The 21,862-nt window shown below is 45.2% G+C and overlaps 1 protein-coding gene across 1 annotated transcript in view; it reads right to left on the reverse strand.

Moving 5' to 3' along the window:
- Positions 1–21,862, reverse strand: part of LOC119653073 — a 128,911-nt gene that overhangs the window by 95,137 nt on the left and 11,912 nt on the right. The window lies entirely within an intron of this gene.

Here is a 21,862-nt window from a genome sequence, read left to right on the forward strand (position 1 = left end):
ACCACCCCCTTGAATCCAAGGCGGTAAAAAACTTGAGCCAAAGGAGAAGTGAACGGCCCGAAACGTGCGGAAACAAGAATGGATCTCACTCTGAAGAAAAAGGATGTGGGACGGAAGTACGACCTGCAAGAGATATTATTGAAGTGTTGGGTTTTATTAAAGACAAGCACAAGATGCACCAAACAATCAAGCATATGGTGAGCGCCATTGCTGGAAGATGCGAAAGAATCAAAGGGAGCTCTGAAAGTACTCCTTAGACGGTAGCGCAATCAGCGCAGATGACACCCAACTCGTGGATAGATAGGGAAACAAGAAGTTTTGCGAAAAAGAAGATGAAAACACAGTAAGCCAGCGGGTGCCCCCAAAAAAAGGCGTGTCGCCCACTTTGAGGAAAGAGCCTAAAGCGTCGTAGCCGGGAAAGTAGTGCCTAAAAGACTAACGCTACCAAGGAAGCGGATGGGGCTTCAAAAAGTACATGAAGGCTGGACTAAAACTAAAAAAGCCTAAAAAGATGGGTGAGAGATTGACGAGGAAGTCATCATTTCAAGCATGCGCTGCATGTCCTAAAACTTCAGTGGAAAACCTACACCCGGTGTCTGCAGCGCGGTCAGCTGAAAAAGGATAGTACACCAGCTCCCTTAATGAGAGGAACTGGAAACCTAACTACGATGGGCCTGTCGGTGACACTATTGCCAATCTCTTTTCAAATACAGGCGAATAAGGCTCGGCAGAAGGAGACTTCAGCTCCAAAGGAGAAAGGACTACAGACTTGCCTGTCAGAACCTTCTCCTCCACCTGTACCAAAAAAAACGGAAGAAAAGGAAGTTGGTAAAGTGGACGCAACTGGTTTAATGCCGGTATGTGAAAACAGACGAATGCAGCCCGGACACCGTGAACTTGAGAGGGCTCCAAGTGGACAACAACAGAAGGCGAAGTTTCTTGGGAATGAGGACATGGACGTTGCTACACCACCAAGTATGACGATCTCCAGAGAAATCGGACGCAAGAACTTTCGGCGGAAGGTGAAGATAAGCTGGTAATCCCGATGAGACCCACACTGAATACAACAGACTTTTCAGGTAGCGGCGGTTTTCATATTAGACTGCACTTGTGGCTACAAACATAAGAGTTAGTCCAATCAGCATGCCAAAGCTTCTTCCTATCTACTGGCGGCAAAGCTGGCAAAGTTGCAGCACTGTCCTTATATATTTCTGGTTCAACAGCCATGGGTTCGTTTTAACAGAATCTGTGGTATTGGATTAGTCAAGGGGAAAAGGATCTTCTTCGATGAAAGATCCTCGACACCGAGGGCCTGCGTTCTGATGTAAAAATTGTAAGAGGCAACCATGCTAAGATAATTCTCTTCCTAGGAACTTATTGGAGTCAATTTTCAATACCAGGTTAATATAGGAGGAGAAACGTTATAGTTGTCTCTTCTTACTTTCCCTATAATTCTGTGTGTCCTCCGCCAACGCAAGAACTAAGGGATCTGGTAATGTATGCGAAATCAAGCGGTTCTGAACGTTTAATAGGTTGTGATGCAAACACCCAGCATTGTTGTTGCGGTAGTAACAAATGCAATCTTCGAGGAGAGAAACTGTTTGATTTTATCACTTCAACTGGTCTAATGACCGCGAACGTAGGGTGTGCCCCAGGTTCGTGGAGCCAAAAAAAGTTAAATAATTGACCTAACAATCTGCACTCCAAAGTTGTTAGAGTTGATTAAAGACTGCGAGTGCTTGATGAAGTCTCACTCTCAGATCACAGTTACTTAGAATTTAGCGTAACTAGTGCAGGCGAACTGTATGTAATACAAAGACGAAATCCGGCGAAAACGGATTGGACAAAGTTCATTGAACTTCTTGGCGACTTCTAGGCGACTAAGGATTCCTTTGCCAGTAGAAGATCAATAGAAAACTCTGAACCGCACAACGCACAGTGCTGTGAAGGAGCTTGTCCTATTTTCCGAGGCCAACGTGGTAAAACGATTCCATGGTGGAAGCAAGTACTCCAGAGACTCAGGAAATCAACCAGGCGACTGTTAAAACATGCTTGCAAACTCCCAGCGTGAATATAAAAGGCTCGTAGAACGTCCGAAACGAAACTCTTTTAGAGCATACTGTGAGAAACTGGAGGCTGAAAGGGAGACTTCCAGGCTGTGCAGGGTCCTTGATAAGGATGAGTCCGTCTAGTTGGACTCCCTTAGAAAACCGGATGGTACTTTCACGACCTCCAGAGTTGAGTCTACACTGACTCCCTTGGAAGTACACCACTCGGGAGAACAGGTCTCACCAGCTGGAGGAAGAGAATTGGCGGTTTCTACAAACCCTTCAACATAAAGGTGTTGCAAGGGAATTGGGACACTGTCCAACGATTATTATAATTATTATTCTGTAATGAAGAACCGAATTCCACGGAACATTTTCGATGTAAACGACCGGCCAAAGGACGCATCAAGCATTTGGTAAGTGCCATCAGAGTTATATACAATAATTCTCGGGAAGATGCGAAAGAATCGCCCTAAAAGTATTCTTTCGCCAATAACAAAATCACGCAGATGACACTCAACTCGTAGATGAGCAGAGAAACAAGAGGGAACCAGCAAGTTCCCCAAAAACAAAAAGGCGTGTCATTCATTTTGAGAAAGGAACCTAAAGCCTCGGTAGGCGGGAAAATGATGCTTAAAACAATAACGCCGTCAAAGTTAAGGCTAAGACAGGCAAAAAAACCCTAAATGAAAAACCGAATTAAGGGGCGATCGTCATTTCATGCATTGGTAGTATATCCTACGTAGGGATACAGGCATGAAAGCTGACTCAAATCTCAAAAATTTGGAGGAAATATAAGTAGGATCCAGAGAAACCAAGAGGTATCGCCTTGCTGAGTACCATACCATGCTAGATCGGATAGCCCCATACGCCCTGAGCATCATTGGCCCATACCATCAGGCAAATCAGCAACAGATTAGGTTTTTTTCTACAGCAAGCGATGCAAAACCGGTTGGAATATGGACATCAGTTGCACAATCTTTTCATCGACTTTAAAACCACCTATGATAGCATAGCCAGGGTAAAAGTGTACACGGCCATGAGCGAATTCAGTATCCCGACGAAATTGATAAGACTGACGAGGCTGACCCTGACCAATGTGCGAGGCCAGATAAAGCAGTAGGATCACTCTCAAAACCATTCGATATCAATAACGGTCTACGACCAGGGGATGCCCTATCATGCGTCCTCGTTAACCTGCCCCTCGAGAATGTGATCCATGATACTGATGTAAATGCGAGGGCTACGATCCTTTTTAAGTCCACCCAACTACTGGCCTATGCTGACGATATTGACATCATGGGAAGAACAACCCGAGACGTACAAACTGCCTTCATCCAGATAGAGAAGGCGGCAATTGGCGCATGATCTTGGGCTGCAGATTAATGAAGGCAAGACGAGTTATATGGTGGCAACCAACCAACCGATAACATCAAACCGCACTGGTCAAACGGGAAGAATAAAGCTAGGAGGCTACAACTTTGACACTTTGATAATTTCTCCTATCTAGGGTCGAACATCACAACCGATAACAGCTACGATGATGAAATTCGCTCACGGTTGCTGGACTTCGACGCAAAATTGGGATGTCTGGTGTTCCTTATTAAGGCAGGCCTCGACCGGATACCAGTTGTTGCGTCGTTGATGGCGCGATAATGATATTTATGACGGGGCCTCAGTTAGTTAAGCATCAGGTATTCCAACCACGATTTTAAATCCCAGTTGGTTATAGAGGATTGTACATATCATTATGTTTGTCAGACAATTGAAGGCTTGACAGATCCATAGCGTCCAGATAATGAAAGCAAAGCGCAGTCTCATTGAAACTGAAATGTCAAAGAAAAAATAAAAGGGAAAATGCAAAATAAAAACCGTGGAGACTGGTGCTAAAGGTAGCAAAGAGGTAGAAAGGGTAACCTATGTCTCCTGGGCCAATATCAAGTGACCTGAAAAGCGCTTCCTTGTGATATCACAGGGAGACGTGGAATTCACTTCGACTGGCTGATGCAGTAGGAGGATTCTTTCAGATCCTGTGTCCTGAGGGACTACCTACCTCAAGTTGCGACGAGAATCAATTAGTAGCTTACAAGAGCTAGTAGCAGAGCTGGCGACAGAGTTGCGTTTCTATCTAACCGCGAGTTGCGTCTCTCATGGACAAAACTGTAAGGGTACCTTTGACATAAACGAGTATTCCTTACGATGGAACTCTCATCACCTTCTTTTTAATGTGGATTTCAATAAAGTTAGGTTATTTTGATAGCTATTTACTACGTGAATACCCGATGGTCTATAAAGGAAGTGAACAGAAGACAAAATTCCGCTTTGACAAAGTGATGACTAGTCTACTGCAAAAATAAGGTCGTAATCATCCGATAAATTTCGTTAACTGTTGTTTTGGTTATAAGGATGAGTATATCAGCGAAGTATTACATTATTGGCTTTTCTCTTAAATCACAGCCATCAGTTAAAAATTATACACCGCAACATTTTTAATTTTCACAAAAATACAACTCCATACCTCCAAACCTGCAAACCTCCCAAATGCCATCCTCTAAAATCTGAAAGCATATTTTCTACGAATTCACTTGAAACCATCCCACCATCTTTCAAACAGAACAACATCTGAAACAACCAACCAAGAAACCATCTATTCGCCCAAGCTATTCGTCCATCTAAAAGTACCTAAATTCATACCCTGAACCCTAAGACAGCATCTCGTTTCATCCCCTTCTCTTGATTCCGGTTCGACCGGCTCCTAATACCCTTGAAAAAGAACCTTGCAACAAAAACACCCACCGTCACCACCAACAACAAGAGAAGTAAACGGATGAGTACAGAAAGGCAAAAAAAAAGGAAAAAATACAGAATGGATGCCCACAGTGACTACAATCCTCCAGGCAATATCCTCCACCATACCACAATCTGATACCATCCTAAAATGCTCTTCGAACGAATCGAGAAAGAAAACCGTCTACGAGGAATTCTTCTCAAGACGTCAACTTAAGTCTACAAGAAAATGGACATGAAAGACATTAGGAAGGAAGAATAGAAAGAAAGACAAAAAATATATGGCTTGGAAGTATCCTGCACTGAAACAGGGTATCGTAGAAGACTCCCAAAAGGTTTTTGGAGAGAAAATTAGGTACGAGAAAAGGACTCGGAGATTTGACGGACGAAATGAATTGCTTGGCATGGGGAGTACTAGAGAAAATGTGTCCTGTTCCTACGTCCTTTCAGCTGTTGTATATATGTGACTGTACCTTGGCTCTCTATAGAACCTGCCAGCCAACATACCACGTCTCTTCAGAAACCTTCACGAACCTTACTCTTTTTCCAATCGGTAAAGGTGCCTTCCAACTTTCCCTGTCCACTTAACAGCGTCGCTGCTCGTTTCTGAAGTTTGTCTTGAAATTCCCTTTCGGATATTTGAGGATTTCGAAAGGAAAGTTAATATGGGGACGAGATACATTTATTCCCTCCCCGAACCCACGTACGATGCTTTGCCAGTTTCTAAAGGTTCTCCGGTGTTGGAAGCTTACCCAACATGATAGAAACTAGTGAACCCATATCTAGTATAGTAATGAAGGGACCGACAGACAACATCGGATGGGGCCAACGGAATCATCCACGCTCTGTCCCGAGCAAAATTTCAAGGCCTTTCAAGATCATTTATTAGGAGGATGGGACTGACGCTTTAGTGGGAGGTAGCGTGGCATGGAAACAGAACAAAATATCAAAGAAATATTCTTACCATCGCCAAGATACCCTCATGCCTAGTGCTTTGAACACGAAGGCGAACAATTTTCCAGCTCCATGTTGCCGTCTTCTGCCTCTTGCTTGACTAAGTTCATTACGTATAGTAAGTTTATGTAGTAAATAAGTGATTAGGCATCGCAAGGACCTTACAGAGAGCATAGGCGGACTACCTACCTAACCGCGAGAGGTAATGCATATGCAAAACTTTCGCTGTTGTCAGCCTGTATAAGAAACTTAGTTTCTGAATAGAATCCCTACATTTTAGATATTTTTCCTGAACGGAACAGATACCCGAAATCTGGTCTCAATTTTTCACTCCTACTGTTCGCATCTTATCTCACCTGCCTCTCAAGCATCACGAACAAGATGCTTAGCATGAAGAGGGTCCTGCAATCAGCAAGAGTTCAGCTTTGGTATGAGTTGGGGAGTAGACACGCTAAAAACCCCATCAAACTTTCCACAAAGATTTTGCCCTCTTAATAGAACATTCACCACCCACCTTAGGCTGCGGAAAGGATCCCTAGCATAGTATGTCTGTATATACATACTCCCTTGTGAAAATCCATTCTTTTCAGCTTATTACGGCTGCCGTTTGAAATTTTCCCGAAAAGCTGTCATCGCAGCTCCGCTACAATTTTACCGACGACGATAACGTGAGGAACGACAACCAAAACAAGGATAATGAAAAGGGTGAGCGTGCACCATAAACGATGATGAAGTAGTCGCAGATAGGTACCTTCCCTGAAATATACTTTGGAATATTAAAATTTTCAGATAAACAGAAAATGACGAGGTTACTGGTGAACCCTTTAAGAAATTAAACGGTATTATAAACATGGGGTTTAACTTGGAAACATGAACGCTTCCAGAACGCGTCTAGGATGTAGCGACATTTATCCTGTTTTGGTAGATAAAGGAGCAATCAGTGCATATTATTAGAGGGCGTATTCTAATGCCGGTATCATTGTAGGCGTAAGTATGAAATAATTGGATTTAACAGGATGGTAGTTTTGAAAAGAAATTAGTTTCCTAACAATTGGTGGATAGGGGTGCATAGTGAATTGGAAAAAGCAAACTCCTAATTTAATTGCGGACCAACTATATAAAATTATCTGGGGGCGGCTGCATCTGATTAATACTTCAGCGCCTTCACTTATTTGAACTTGATCTTTGAATTTCAAATTGAGTACCTGTGGTGTAGGCATAATCTCACGGCCCTTTTTCAACACGAATTGATTTGGAGACCACAATAATAGCCCCGCCATGATTGGCGCAACGGTACTGGTTTATACTGAGTGCAGTCTCAGAATTGATACCAGTGGATGCGAGGCCTATCTAACACCTCCGCCGCAACCAATGGGTACGGTGCCCAAGTTGTACAGCGCAACTCAACGCTTGAACTCATGAGGAGCTCTCCCCACGATATGAGCACAACCACAACTTCCATGAAACTCCCACAAGGGGACCAACCGCAAATAACTAGACCGAGTGCATATCCCCAAGGAATACTCCTGAAACATATTCTCCCAGAAGGCATCCCAGTTTCCATGGTACCAGATAACATCCGGTGAGGCTTCGTGGCAACAGCCACTTCAGATGACTTCCTTGCAAGCTCGGCCTCTGATCGCTCTCCTCGATTACTTGGGGATGACATTCCCCAAGGAACTTCAGATACATGTAAAGTCTAAGGGTCAAAATAGAAATTACATTGCGCGAAGGTCCCGCAAATTTGTAGCGATATCGTCAATTAACTTCGGCTGAATCTGTATAGGTAAACTCCTGTCTTTTAAAATACCAGCGTTTTGGAAGAAAAGGCCGACATTATGGCTCGTCGGACTTGAAACCCAACTTCGAGCTTTTAAGGTCACCAAGGACAACTTCAAGTGCAGCAAGGTGGCAAGCTAATTGGAGCCTGAAATCCTGACCTAGATAGGGGATTCAGCCACCCCCTGCCGAAGGGATATATAATTCATTCCAAGCATGGATTATAAACTCATTTGCAGCGTCCGAATAGGAAATTATTAGGTGAAATCGAACTAGCGACCAAAAGCCCTCGCATCTCCTACGTGCGATGTACATGAAGGATGCCGACCAAGTAACTGATAACTTGTTGAAAACGTAGTAGATTACCCAGCAACTTGCAGGCCATCCTTAGTATTTCTCAAATGTTGGGTCTTGGAAATGGCAGATTGGATTATGTAAATCTCCGAACCAGGAAGTACATCAACCGTGTACCCACCACCATCGCCTTCGCAGACCGGTATTAAAGAAGAATTACATTCGTATATTCGAAAGTCCCTTGTTTAACTCCAATGCAGTAGATGATACAACTTCTAGATCACCCAAACCAACGCCACCTTGAAAAGGTAAACACCATCATGGTGCTACTGACATAATACGTTCGGAGTTCCTGCGCGCCGGTGTCGTGATTCATTCTGATGGCGAGTGAACCAAGTTAGACTGTCGATACCAAACCATCAGAAAACGGCTTCATATATGTGGCACTACCCCAGGTCCCAATTTTTCATCGGCCTTGGCGCGGACGTATCTGCTGTGGAGAGTAACCTACTTCCACCCTTTTTGGTCCTCGAACTCCTCTTCTTGGACTTACCGTCTAAGGTTCAAAAACTAACCGAAAACGAAGGCGGCTTACGGTTTCATATCAGAGCAAGGCAACTCATCACACGCCTCTACCCTGGAAGCGACGAGATCGAAGCGGTTCGCAGGTGTTATACGCTCCTTTTTATAATTCGCATAGCATAACATAAGTGCGATTTATATCGAACGTAAATCCGCCCACACTTCAGGCCAAAGCTGGGCCGGAGTTAGACATTTTTTTGTTTAGGGATTAAGGAGCTTTAAATCGGCAGTCATTTGATGTCGGACTCGACCAAATCAAAGCAATTTACTCCCATTCTTTTTGGTCCTCAGAAGCTTACCATCCCTATGAAACTTCGTTCCATTCTACTTTTTTGTCAGAGCTGGAGATGGGATGTGCTACAGTTATGCACATCCAAAGACTCCATTTCTTTGCAAAGGTCCTCCTGCAGGCATAGAGGCTATACAGGTCTCCTTAGCCTCCTTCTATGTTCAATTTCCAATTTAGTTTCGGATCAAGGATTTCACCCCTATACTTTGCATTGGAGGAGAGAACCAATCTTTGTTCATTTAGCCACGAGAGGTGAAATTCTGGTAGCCTTGTCCTGGTGGAGAATAGCATCAGTTCGTTTGGTTGGATTTATGCCAAGTTCAGATCTTGCGGCCCACTGGCACACCTTTCCCACTGCTCGTACCACGATGTCACTCATAATGGAAGGAAACATCCCTGAGATCAATATCACCAAGTCGGCAGACTGTGCCACCAGCTTGACTCCGCTCCTTTTCAATATGCATAAAATTTCGTTCATCATTATCAGAGCATCGGAGAGATTATGCACCCTGGGGCATGCTTCTGCTCACAGCTCCGACCAAGTGGCCACCTCGCAGATAATAATAATAACCATTGGCGCAACAATCCAATTGGATCAGGGCCTTCAAGTATGTTAGGGCACTTCATTCAAGATCGTTAACGTTGATTTGATTTAGGTACTGATTCACAGCTGAGTCAACTGGTATCCGACTTCAAATCACGATACAAATCCCACTACTACCAGTGAGATTTGAACCGCGACCTTCCATACGAAAGCCTTGTGCTCTAACCACTCATCCAGACAACTCGCAGATACAACTATATTGTCCTGGTTCTTAGCATCGCTATTATCCAACGCGTGGGATACCCTCCAATTCAATACTGATGGAAGATCCCTTAACGGCATTGGTACTAACGTTGTTAAATGTTCCCTACATATCTAGCAGAGTATACTGTTGCACTGCAGTGACCACTCAACAGTACCAATTACTTCGTGGAGAGCGGTTTCCGTGTACTTGCCTCTGAAGTAGGCATGCTGGGACTTAGAGAAAGGCATTCTCTCCAAAGCCATCCTTAAGTGGATGTCCAGAGCGCGCCCTAGGATCTCCAACACTCATGGTCGCGCTTGACCGTTTCCAGAATGAAGACCACTCGTGCACGTCTCCAAGACTATGGTATGTACTCTGGTAAATCTCGACAAGCCATGGCACAACCCTTTCTTGTTACTTTTGAAGCATGACTTGCATTCTGTCATCTGGGCCCGCAGATTAATATGCCGCGAAGCTGTTTATAGTCCAGCCAGTTTTATCCTCAGTAATTGCTAATTTGATAGTCTCACACGAGTGGCTGCAACTATTCTGCAAGATCCTAACTCACAGTCTTCCTCACTGGCGAGGAAAGTGCGTCTGAACCAGCAGTTCCAGAGTTTCACCGGAAGGTTCCGTCCAGGGGCCTTCTAAATTTTTAAGAAAGGATAGGCTCCTTGGTCCCTTGGACAAAACCTAACTGAACCTCGCAAATTTGCTGGTGCTCCCAACATTCTGAGAGTAGTCAAACCAGGATAGCCTCTTGGCAGTCTTAATGGCCGAATCGTACTTCTTCAGGCAGTCCTTGTATGGCAGCCAATATTTGTGCTTGTAGATGTTTAAGATCTGCCTCTTCAGCTTACTAAGACTGGACAGATCTTCATTCCACCGCGGTGGCAAGGTCTTTTGCTGTATTTAGTAAGGAGTAAGGTTTTGAATGTCTTTTCAAAAGCCTACACCTTTGATTCCGGTTCGTCAGTTATGCCAACCTATTCTTGATAGCTTGGCAAGCTTCCTCCAGTCGATCCTCATCAAATCTCCGCAATATTTGGAGACATCTGCGGCGAAATTTAACTTGAAAAGTATCCATCCGTGATTTGAGAGGGATCTCTGGTCAGACACTGTCGAGTTCTCCACCCAAGGAACTCCATTGTCGCTTCGTAGGGTTATATTAAGGATCTCCTCCCAGCCTTCTTGCACTGGCCCTGTTGCACATCGATAGATTTGTGTTAATAATAAAACTGAAGAATGAATCACCTTTGGGCTGCCCCAAAGCGTATGCCTTGCATTGGCGTCACACAATATTAACACGTTGGCCTTCTTTGAAGCTATGGTAGACATAAAGTGGTACAGTTTTTCTGGCAGACCTGATCGATCCTGAGCTATGTAAGCCAAGGTAATATACACGTTTTGCGCTCCCGCCTCCTCCAGTTTTACCACGACTAGCTTGCTGTAACTCACGTTCGGACACTGGAAGGGTGCATCCTCTTCCTCACGGTGATATGTGCTCTAGGTTTGTCCCGATCAGCGTGTCTTATGTTGCGGAATAAATTATAATATTTCCTTTAGGACCCTTTGAAGGAACGGCCATCTATGCTTCAGGGCTCCTGTATTAGTGCGATGTCGATGTCTCATATTAGGGAAAAGGCTGACAGATTAGTTGAGGAACACTTCGAATGCTGCAGATATGTCTACGTTACCTTCAGCATGATCTGCTTGCATGAGGTGAGGGAGTTCATTGGCGGTGTCGACTAGATTCTCTCACCTTTGTGTTGCCGACTTCAAACCGCACTTTGTAGTCTGCTTTTTCCAGTGCTTCCAGGCGCTCTCCGTTTATACGGAGCATAAAAGTTTTCCTCTCTGCCTAGGGTTCCATCTCCTTGACCCAGTCGTTCATGGGAATCCTGGGGTTTTGAAGGCGCAGGAATTCCATGAACTTGTCATGCAAATCAGATGCGAGCAACCAGTCTGCTGTGGATCTCCTCGTAGAAGATAATTTTGAGCTTCACGCCCTCCTAGGCGCCGCTGATCTTAGTGAGGCACGAATCGAGAAAGTCCTTGGAGAATTCGTCTCTGCGTGTTATAACACGGAACCCACGGACTACCTAAGAGAAATTGAAGCACGAAATGGATCCCGTGTATTCAACTTTGTCGTCCAGATGCTCGATGACCATCTTCAATAACCTGCCTAAAAAAAGTTTTCCCATATCCAGGCACGTAGGCTGGCTGTTGCTGCTTACTTATTATTCAAACTTGTCTTGAGATCGATTGCATTTAAAAGCGGTGTGCTTCGCAGGGACGCCTGGTATTTATCGAGATCTTTTTAACCCGGCTTGTCGACGATACCTGCCTTCATATTTTTCACAATCTTGCTAAGAATATGTATAGCCTTACGATTGTAGCTTTCGAGCAGGATCCTCGCTTCTTAGCTGGTGACCGACGTTTCTGTCAACTCTTTGCTTTTGAGAGCCCCCCCCCGGCGTTTGAACTCGGTACACCCAGCTCGACCACAGTGATTTCCAAGCTGGAAACCACTAGTCCGTCTGCCACATCACCCGGGGAGGTCCCTGCGATTGGTTTCAACTCAGCGGTGCTGTGGCTACAGTCTCCTTACTGAATGCCAGCAACTCTTTCTCCGATAATGCACCTGGCATCACCACCTCTTTATCTATCGCCTGTTTTTTTGTGTTGGTCTTACGAGTAGTCCAAGAAGAATGTCCACTCTGTCTAGCTCAGTGACTAGGGTAAAGATCTTATTTGAAACTGAGAGTGCCTAAGGTATTCGGAGTTGACATACTAAAGATCACACTCCATATTGGCGTATACTGTTCCACCTTGGTTTGGGAATCTGTTAGTGTCCCCAGTGCAGGGAGGATGATTCCGATGGGAGATATGTGGGCGAATTGGGGACAATAAGGATCCAGGATTAGACGGAATTCAAAACAAAGCTCTGAAGTTGGTTGCTCAAATCAGGCTCGCATGGTTCATAAGTACATTGAATCTTGCAAGGTCGAGGAGCGTGGAAAAGGCGGATGTTGGTTCTGTTACCGAAGACACTGTGAGGAAGTTGTTGGAGACGGTGATATGCAATGAGCTATTTCCGTTCGTCTAACTAACGAGTGATCTAGCAGAGCTGTAGTATGGGTTTCTCAAAGCGCGGTCTACAGTTGATGCCATTGCAACGATCGTAGAGCCCGGGAGGCATCGGCGGGTGGTAAATCCTGTGCGGTAGTGATGCAGCATGTCAGAAATGCATTTAACTAGGCCAACTGAGGTTGAATTAAGGGCACCCTGGCTAAGCTGGATGTCCCTCGTAACTTACCTCGGATAATCGAGAGTTACCTCTCGAAGAGATTTCTTTGATACGAGGCAGAGGAGGGTAAGAAGGAATATGTTGTGACAACATCCCCAGGGCGCCCCAGGGCGGAGTGCCCTGCCTTCGCATGCCAGATGATTGGTTTTGAAGACGACCTGGCAGTACTAGTAGTTGCGAAACACCACCAGGACGCGGAACTGTATTCAAGTAAAATTATTCATGCCATCAGTGGTGAAACTCGGCCTGGCGGAAGATAAGATGGAAGCGATCCTTATTACCAATCGTAACGGTAGCTGTAATACAGGAAAAGCTGCAGGAACTGGGACGAGCCCGGGAAGCGCGATGGACAGGTGACTTAGTTGTGCTGATGTAAACCAGAGCCCTGCTTGTGAAGTACTATCTCACGGTGATCCTGCGAGGATATGAGCGAAGAAGTGTGGATGGTTTTAGTGGGTGAGAACCCACACACTGCTGCAGCCCGGCGCAGCAGCGTCTTATTAAGATTTCTACTTCCACCCATAACGAAATAAAGAACTTAATGTAATATCCATCTGCGCTGAGGAAACACTAATGCTTTGAGAGCCGGCGGAACATAAGGACGTCTCTAAGGGCGACCAATATAGTAACCAAAGAAACTCTAATAATAATCGCAATACCTTAGAGGCATCAGGATCTGAGTTAGATCATAGATGCTGAAAGTAGACTCTATCTTTCGTATAAAGTGTCAAATCAGATGGAAGATACAAGGTTGCTGTCTTAAATGAAAGTTCCAATGACGATTAGTAAATATATTGTTTCTATAAATAAAATAGAACTTAGAAGACAGTCAGAGATAAACATAGAAGAAATAGAACAACAATCAAAACATCTATGAAATGGCAAGATATCTTCTTCGAGCTAGAATTTGCTTCATATTTATGGTGCTATTCACACTACATCCATGAAATAAGCTAATAACTTGCTCATCAATACCTCCTTCCTCCTTTTACGGAAGGGAAAGTATAGTACCATACATTCTGTCGTAGCAGCATACAATCAAGAAACGCTAGGGATTTTCTTTATAAAGCAAAATATTTTTGGGAGTATTTCCATTTCATTGGAAAGTCTTCAACCAAAACGAAAACAAAACTATCTTTTCAACTTCTAAAACAAACTATCATGCATCCAAGAATACAAACAAATATATGCCTATACCCCAACGTCTGTGGCTACATATTCCCTTTCTGACATCTTAATATATACTATATCCACAGTTAGCTTCTAGTACAACGTATCCCAAATGGAACGAATGGGGCTAAAGGCAAAGGACGAAATTCCTTTACTCATCCTCGTCCAAGTGATTTCGCCTCTAAATAGAACAACGGGCGAAGAGCATCTATTGCCACAACGACTTTTCTACCAGAGAGCATCTTACGTAGGGACAAGTACCCTAGACGACAACCCAAGACGATAACTAAGATGACGGCTCCATAGGACTGAGAAGAACCCGACGAAGGTATTGGCTAGGTCCTACGATGTAGACCAAACGACGATAATGGGGTGGTGACTTCCCTTCTCATTCCTTTCATATTATCTCGATTTCTTGTAAGAAGTTTGGTGCAGTATCTCTCCACTTCCTGGATCCCATGAATACAGCATTGCTGCTCCCTACTGCTTCCCGCAAGAACTTCTCCCAGCAAAGGGTACTGCAGGCTACCGAGCAAGCATCGAAAAGATGCTCCAACCCTCCTCGCAAGGAACATAATATAGCCCCAAAAGTCTTTGTGCTTGACTACCAGAAACCTTGTTGTTGTTCACCATGTCTTCGTCTTAGTCCTCATCGGCGTCCCAGTTGAGAGTAACATCTTGAGAAGGGATCAGCATTCTCAAATTAAACACACTTGGCTCCCTGGATACAACAGTTGAAAGGGACACAAATTCACCCCAATGCCACCACACCGCTTCGCTCCTTTAACATCCAATTTTAAGACATCACATCTTCGTGCCATACCAAAGGCAATGAATTTACGCTGGGATCGGGTTGTGAAAGAAAGGAAAAAGGTAACAGCAACCAACGCAATAGGGGGTAAAGGATATAATAGTCATATCCTTAGCCCCCCGTTTCATTCGGGTAAACGATAATGTCCATTCAAAATGAGAGCAGAGGAGGCATCATCAAAAACGGATGAGAGAAAAATGTCCATATTAATCTCAAACCTTTCGTTGACTGAATCGAGCCTTTTGGTCGTGTTGAGCCTCCATCATTTGCTGGGAAATGGGATCGACATTAAAGTTGGGATAAAATGAGATTGAATTTCAGGAACAAATTGTCTTTATGTGCAATAATATGTTTTTCTGGACATTATTTTAGGTCAGATTTGAGAATATTACGGTTGGCTAGGACAATAATTTCAACCTAAACAGTGACAAATTGAATAAACTTTAATCGTAAAAGCTTCTTATCTTTTTAATCACAAGATTGTTAAGTGGGGGAGGCGATAGTAGATTAGCATAATATAAAGTTAAGTACCGGAAATTGTGAAGTCAAGTAGTTTACTGCACTAATAATTAAGGTAACGTCAATCTCGCAAAAACAATGATAGAAATTCTAGCGCTTGCAACCGTTGAAAGGATTTAAATCTGCTGAAAGGCTCCCTTTAATAGAGGATTTAGTCTAGATTGTAACCAGATACAATTAAGCTGTGCTACAATAGATTCAAGAATAAAGTACAGGAATATGATTGGGAGCACAAATTCAGGAAACAATTCTGCCTCTTAGGACATGCTGCCACCCAGATTGGCTTTGAATTTTATCAGGCAGTTGGTCAAGTTAAAACCAACTGGGCACTTCGTTTGGGGTGAGTGGGGTCTTCTTTATAGATTCTATTGATATGATGAGATGATAATTTGAGGACCCGTACACTACACCTGGAACTAAGCCAAGTCTACAACTGAGGAAAGCGACGAACATGATCCAGAACCAAACACCCTACCGGACAAAAGCATATCGAAAGCTCAAGGTAGAATAGATAGATAGGGTTAGAAAGAAGAGCGCCCTCCCTGGATTCAAACTTTGTTTTTGAACTGTCAGCGGAAAGTGGCACCAGTCTCTCAACTATTTTACCCTCTAGGTTTCATCTCCACTAGATTCCTTTGTTCTGGCCGTGAATTTATGGCATTGACGATATTTTCCTTACCTTGTCCAGGAACAATTTGACGGGAGAATGTATTTCGTAATATGCAATATTCCTTCGTTTTCTCTCGTCCTAATACTCCTTAGCTTTCTCAATTTGCCCGTTTCCACCACTATATTCCAATTTTAACATTCAACTTCAACATGTAACTTTTAAATTGAGTAATTTTAATTACTTTATAAAAAAAACTAACCACTGGTCCCTTTCCCCTAACTCCTAGAATTTATTTACATTCGCAAAGTTCCAAATTTTATTTTAATTTTCCAAATTATGCAAACCAATATTGAACGGTGATAATGTAAATTCACCGCATTTGTTTGTATCTATAGAATTGTGGGACGTTGTTGTTGCTTTCGCAACGCGATATTTCGTGTTGTGACGTGTACCAGGAGCCAGTCCCTACGGGACCCTAGTCGGGTAGTGCACGTTGAACTGGTGTTAGTAGACCGCGTTGCCCCGAGCAAACGCCGATTCCTCCGTGAATTCCGGAATCAGCTGAGCGTAGGTCAACCCTTAGGGAACTGGGGTAGAGGCTGTGTCCCCGAGGGTACACTCGTTCCTGACCATTATGATCCGTTCCCGAAATAGCAGGGAAGGAGGAAGACCTGAATGCGTTTTGGCGAAAGAGGCAGCGAGGACTGACATACCCGATGTGACACCGGGAGGCTAAAATAAAGGGGAAGCCTTACCAAGTGGTGCGACTGACAGTACGGGGACGGCAACGCCGATACCCTGTAGTATTCTCGTTCCCAAAAATAGCTAGTCAGAATTGCTAGTCCGGAGCAGGTGGATTCGGGCACGAACCGAGTGCACGTGCAGTCGACTTCCCTAGCGAGAGCCGAAGAGGAAAGGCTCATCAGGAAATGCGCGGCAGTGGTGAAGTGTATGCGGTCGGCAAAAACGGTCTAATAGAACTGGAGGAACTATTGGATCACATCTGCTTCTACAGACGAACGTGTGGAGCAACGGAAAATGATTGGAAAGCAAAAACTGCCGCACCGCCGCCGAGAACTTTGATTGCGCCAAACGGACCGCAAATAGCCCATTGCAAAGCAAACTGGGGCAAAAGGGGAAAGAGGAAGACGTGCCTGGAGGAGACTTTATCGAAGTAGTTTCCAGGGCCCTAAGAAAGAAGGCGAAGAAAAATAAAAGGAAACAACTGACTACCGATCTTTCCAAAGACAAGGAGGCTGCAAACCAAAAGCCAGTAGTAGAAAAGGCAAGGAAACGAAAAAGGATTAGACCGTCGATTCGGCTCATTAAGCCGAAGGAAGGCAAGATATTTGCGGAAGTTCTTAGTGAAATTCGCTCCAGGATGAAACCCGAAATGCAAGAGGTACGATCCTCTTCAAGTCCACCCAACTACTGGCCTATGCTGACGATATCGACATCATGGGAAGAACCACCCGAGACGTACAAACTGCCTTCATCCAGATCGAGCAGGCGGCGCGAGATCTTGGGCTGCACATCAATGAAGGCAAAACAAAATATATGGTGGCAACGTCAGCACCGAAGACGAATCAACCAACAACATCAAACCGCACTGGTCAAACACAAGCACGAACAAGAATAAGGATAGGAGAATACAACTTTGAGACCGTTGACAATTTCTCCTACCTAGGGTCGAAAATCACAACCGATAACAACTACGATGATGAAATCCGCGCACGGTTGTTGTCAGCCAACAGAGCCTATTTCAGCTTACAAAGACTGTTCCGCTCGAAACGTCTCACCATAGGGTCAAAGCTCTTACTGTACAAGACTATGATCTTGCCAGTCCTCATGTATTCCTCGGAAACTTGGGTTCTTAGCAAGAAAAATTGCGAACTCTTGGCCGCGTTCGAGAGAAGAATCCTCCGAAGAATTTTTGGCCCCCTACATGAGGATGGACGTTTCCGTAGCCTACACAATGACGAAATCTATGAGCGATACCATGACCGTCCGGTTGTGGATAAAATCCGGCTCAATAGGTTACGGTGGGCGGGTCACTTAATCCGTATGGATGAAGATGATCCCACCCGGAAAGTCTATAAGGGCAATATCTATGGTAGGAAAAGAAGACGGGGCAGACCCTGCCTAAGATGGAGCGATGGCGTGGGCCAGGACTCCAGACAGCTTTTCGGGATATCGAATTGGTGGACCTCGGCGCAAAACCGGGATGTCTGGAGTTCCTTATTAAGGCAGGCCTAGACCGGATACCGGTTGTTGCGCCGTTGATGATGATGATGATGAAACCCGAAAACAACGGAGCAGAGGTGTCTACTATACGGAAGACGAGGGGTGGCGGAGTTCTCGTCGAAATAAGCCCAAAGACGACTAACAAAAGTACGTTTGTTTCTAGCTTAGAGCCTATGTGCTTTCTAGAAATCCAAGATCTTTACTGCCACACAGAAAAGACTAAAATAGAGGAGGCGATAAAGTTTGAATATTCAGAGGTGACCAATGCCCTGATAGATATCACCTCTGTAAATAATAATAATAATCGTTGGTCAAACAATCCAATTGTATCAGGGCCTTGAACTTTACTAGAGCACTTCATCCAAGGCCGCAACGGTAGACTACAATCCCCTATAGCAGGCAACGTGGTCAGCATTGCGTTCACCTGAGATTATTACACTGGTTCCCTCAGGTACACATTGAATCGGCTGGTATCCAACGTCAAATCACAATACAAATCCCTGTGCCACCAGAGAGATTTCAACCACAACCTTCCGTATGACAGCCTTGTGGTCTAACCACTCAGCTATCCAGACATCTCTACAAATGCTCGAGGTCAAAACTCGCCGTGGCGGCAGTCCCCGAGCTATATGCGAGGAGACTCCTCAGCGGCGGCAAAATCAAAATTGGATGGGTAGTATGCAGGGTACCAATGCGAATGGTATTTGGACTATGGACACACGTCTGCAACTTACAAGGGACAAGGAAAGAGGACAGCATGCCAAAGATGCGCCCAGGTAGGTCATCAAACGAAGACATACAACATACGGATGGTGGCACATCTGGTGAGAGTGTCGCACACACTGCGAGCTCGGGACGGTATCCAACCTTTAGGGCGCAACTGAAAAGGATTACGGCGTGAATGGCATAATCTGCATTTTGCTAATTAACGTGCACCGGAGAGCAACTACTAATCAGTTGCTAGCGCAGATCGCCGCGGAGGTAAATGCTGACCTAGTGCTAATCAGCGAGCAAAACCGGTACAGAGACAGGGCTTCATGGCATCTCGACTTATCGGGCACCGCTGTCATCTGAGTTCGGTAAGACGTTCGACTTCGTGTTCTTACCCAAGGCCGAGGGAATGGATTTGTCTGGATTCGGTATTTAGGGATAAAGCTTTTTAGCGTTTACCTGACGCTGAATATGACGATGCCGGACTTTCGGCGCCGACTTGATGTTCCGGAAGGCGACGTTTCAGGCACGGAGGGGCGAATCATGGTAAGGAGTGATTTTAATGTTAGAGCCCTTCCCAATCCTCTTCAGGTAAGACTGAAAACCTCCATGCCCACTTAGAAGTTGGGTAAAGAAGTAATCAATCACATCGTGCGTTTGGTGCAACCATGGTTCTAAATTTCCGATGAACGACGCAGTCCATCTTCCGCTTGGTTCATTTGCCCAAGAGAATTGTCACTCGGTAAGGGTGCGTTAACGTTCTTCACGGTCAATCACCTCCCATCAGTTTTTACCCTTGCGCTATAGATACCTTCACGCTCCTTGGCAAGTAGGGCAATGGGGATCACTCCCGCGATCACAACCACGCCCAGTTCCGAAGCAATGTGATAAGCAGATGCCACTTTCAAACCTCCCTATCTCTGCACTTGAACAATGCGCCTACGACGCACCACCATGTCAAGGGTATCAGCCCATACCTCCGCGCCGTAGATTAAAACAGACTCCGTTGTGCCCATAAGAAGACGTCTCCTAGTAGATATAGGGCCCCCAACTTTCGCAATTAGCCGACTCAAGGTAGAAACTCCAGCTGCAGGCCTGTCCGGTGCGGGCGGGATTCTCTTTCTGATCAAAATGACTACTCCGGGTTTTTCCAGTGCAACGCTGAAACCATGACCAGTCATCCATTCGCTTGCCCATCCGCGCCTGTTCAACAGTGCATCCGGGAACAAGTCCTACACACACAGTCATCTGCATAACCGGCCAGGCGTGCCTCTTCGAGCATATCGAGTCTCATCAGAATATCGTAGGAAACGCTCCAGAGGGCCGGCCCTAGGATAGATCACGAGGCTACTCAAAGATAATTTGCCAATATCCGCAAGAGATAGCTTGGCACGTGGAGCCGCGAGCATTGCTTTTATTTATCGCGCTGCGGAGTCTCCTTTTTTCCGATCTATACTGTGCCTAAATGGTGCATACCTCCTCGTTGGCGTGTAAACGTTGTGCCAAACGGCGGAGCTTATGACATTGCCTCCATAGGTCGGCAATTTCTGGCGTCCACCAGTACATAGAAGGCTTGTCGCGACTGGGGCCCCTGCGGTGCATGAAAGCCTCACACGTCGTCGTTAGCAGGTTCATCACTGAATTTTCGACGATGTCAGGTGCCACGCTACCACCCCCTGGAGCGCCCTCCAGCGCGGCTCTGCCTGCTCCAAGGGCTTTGACAAACTTCCCGTTATTCACCCTCGCGGCATTCCACAGGCATGGGGAAGGGTTGGGTGGCTGCTCACGGGAAAGTAAGCAATGTACTGGTGTTTACTTGCCGAGAAGTCTTCCAGGACTCGCCACCCGTCTACCGGTGGTCCCAGAGATTCCAACGCAAAAGTGATATCAGGAATTCTTCCTTCACAGCCTGGGCGCCGAAACGCTGGCGTGGGTTCGGTGTTTAAAACTCTCGGTTCTCGCCGCCATCTCCGGAATCCGTTTCACTCTGGAGTCTGGCTGAGGCATGCGCTGAACACCTTTTTCTCTTGCGAAAGGTGGGATGGCTTTCTTCAGCAGTTTTATGCAGACACAATGGAGCTCTCTCCAGACAACATTTTCAGAGAGATTCTAAAGAGCGCGGGCAGATGGAGTCGTGTTGCACATTATGTTTGGGCTCTTCTTATTGTGAAGAAGATTGAACTCGCTCGGCGGGGAGACCAGATGGCAAGGGGTTTCCTGAGCTGACTGCACCCTTCCTCCCCTCTCCTTCCATTGGTGAAAGGGATTCCCTGACTTGAAGGTTGGCATAGGCGGGAAATCGGGAGGGCTAGTTCTCTGATGACAGGGAGGTATTTTGTTGGTTGTCCGACAGCGTTACGTGAGTCCAACACTCTGTGCGTAAACATGGTCCCTACTCCCCCCCTCCCCCCACCCACACACAAAGAATATTTTCCATTATTTCTTTTATATTATTTTTGACTTTTTAGTATATTTATTAGTGTTCTAATTTTTTTTGTTTTTTGGTCAACGTGTCAACGAACACTTCAAATCCAAAATTTACCACAGTGTCGTTCGCCCTAATGTTCTCTATGGTTCTGAGTATTGGTCGACTACAAGAGGCAATGAACGGCATCTCACGGTAATGGAGACGATGATGTTGCGTTGGAACAGTCGCGTAGCACGTCATGATCACATCCGAACAAGGCTATCCGTGATGGTTGTGGAGCTTCACCGATGATGTAAAGATTGAAAGAGAAGCATCTTCAATGGTATGGGCGCGCGAATTCACGCTGAGCCTGCCAAGAATGGTATCAGCATCTAATTCAATAGGAAACGATCAAAAGGCCGGCCGAAAGCTTAATGCACCGAAGGGTATTTCAGTTTCTGGTACGTTTTCTCGCACCGCTTTCAGAACATCCGGAATTTTGATAATAACGTGAGAGGGACTGAAGGGTTCTAAATCATTCGGCATTCCTGAGCCTGGC

Source organism: Hermetia illucens, chromosome 3 (genome assembly GCF_905115235.1).
Source record: "Hermetia illucens chromosome 3, iHerIll2.2.curated.20191125, whole genome shotgun sequence".
Taxonomy (NCBI): domain Eukaryota; kingdom Metazoa; phylum Arthropoda; class Insecta; order Diptera; family Stratiomyidae; genus Hermetia; species Hermetia illucens.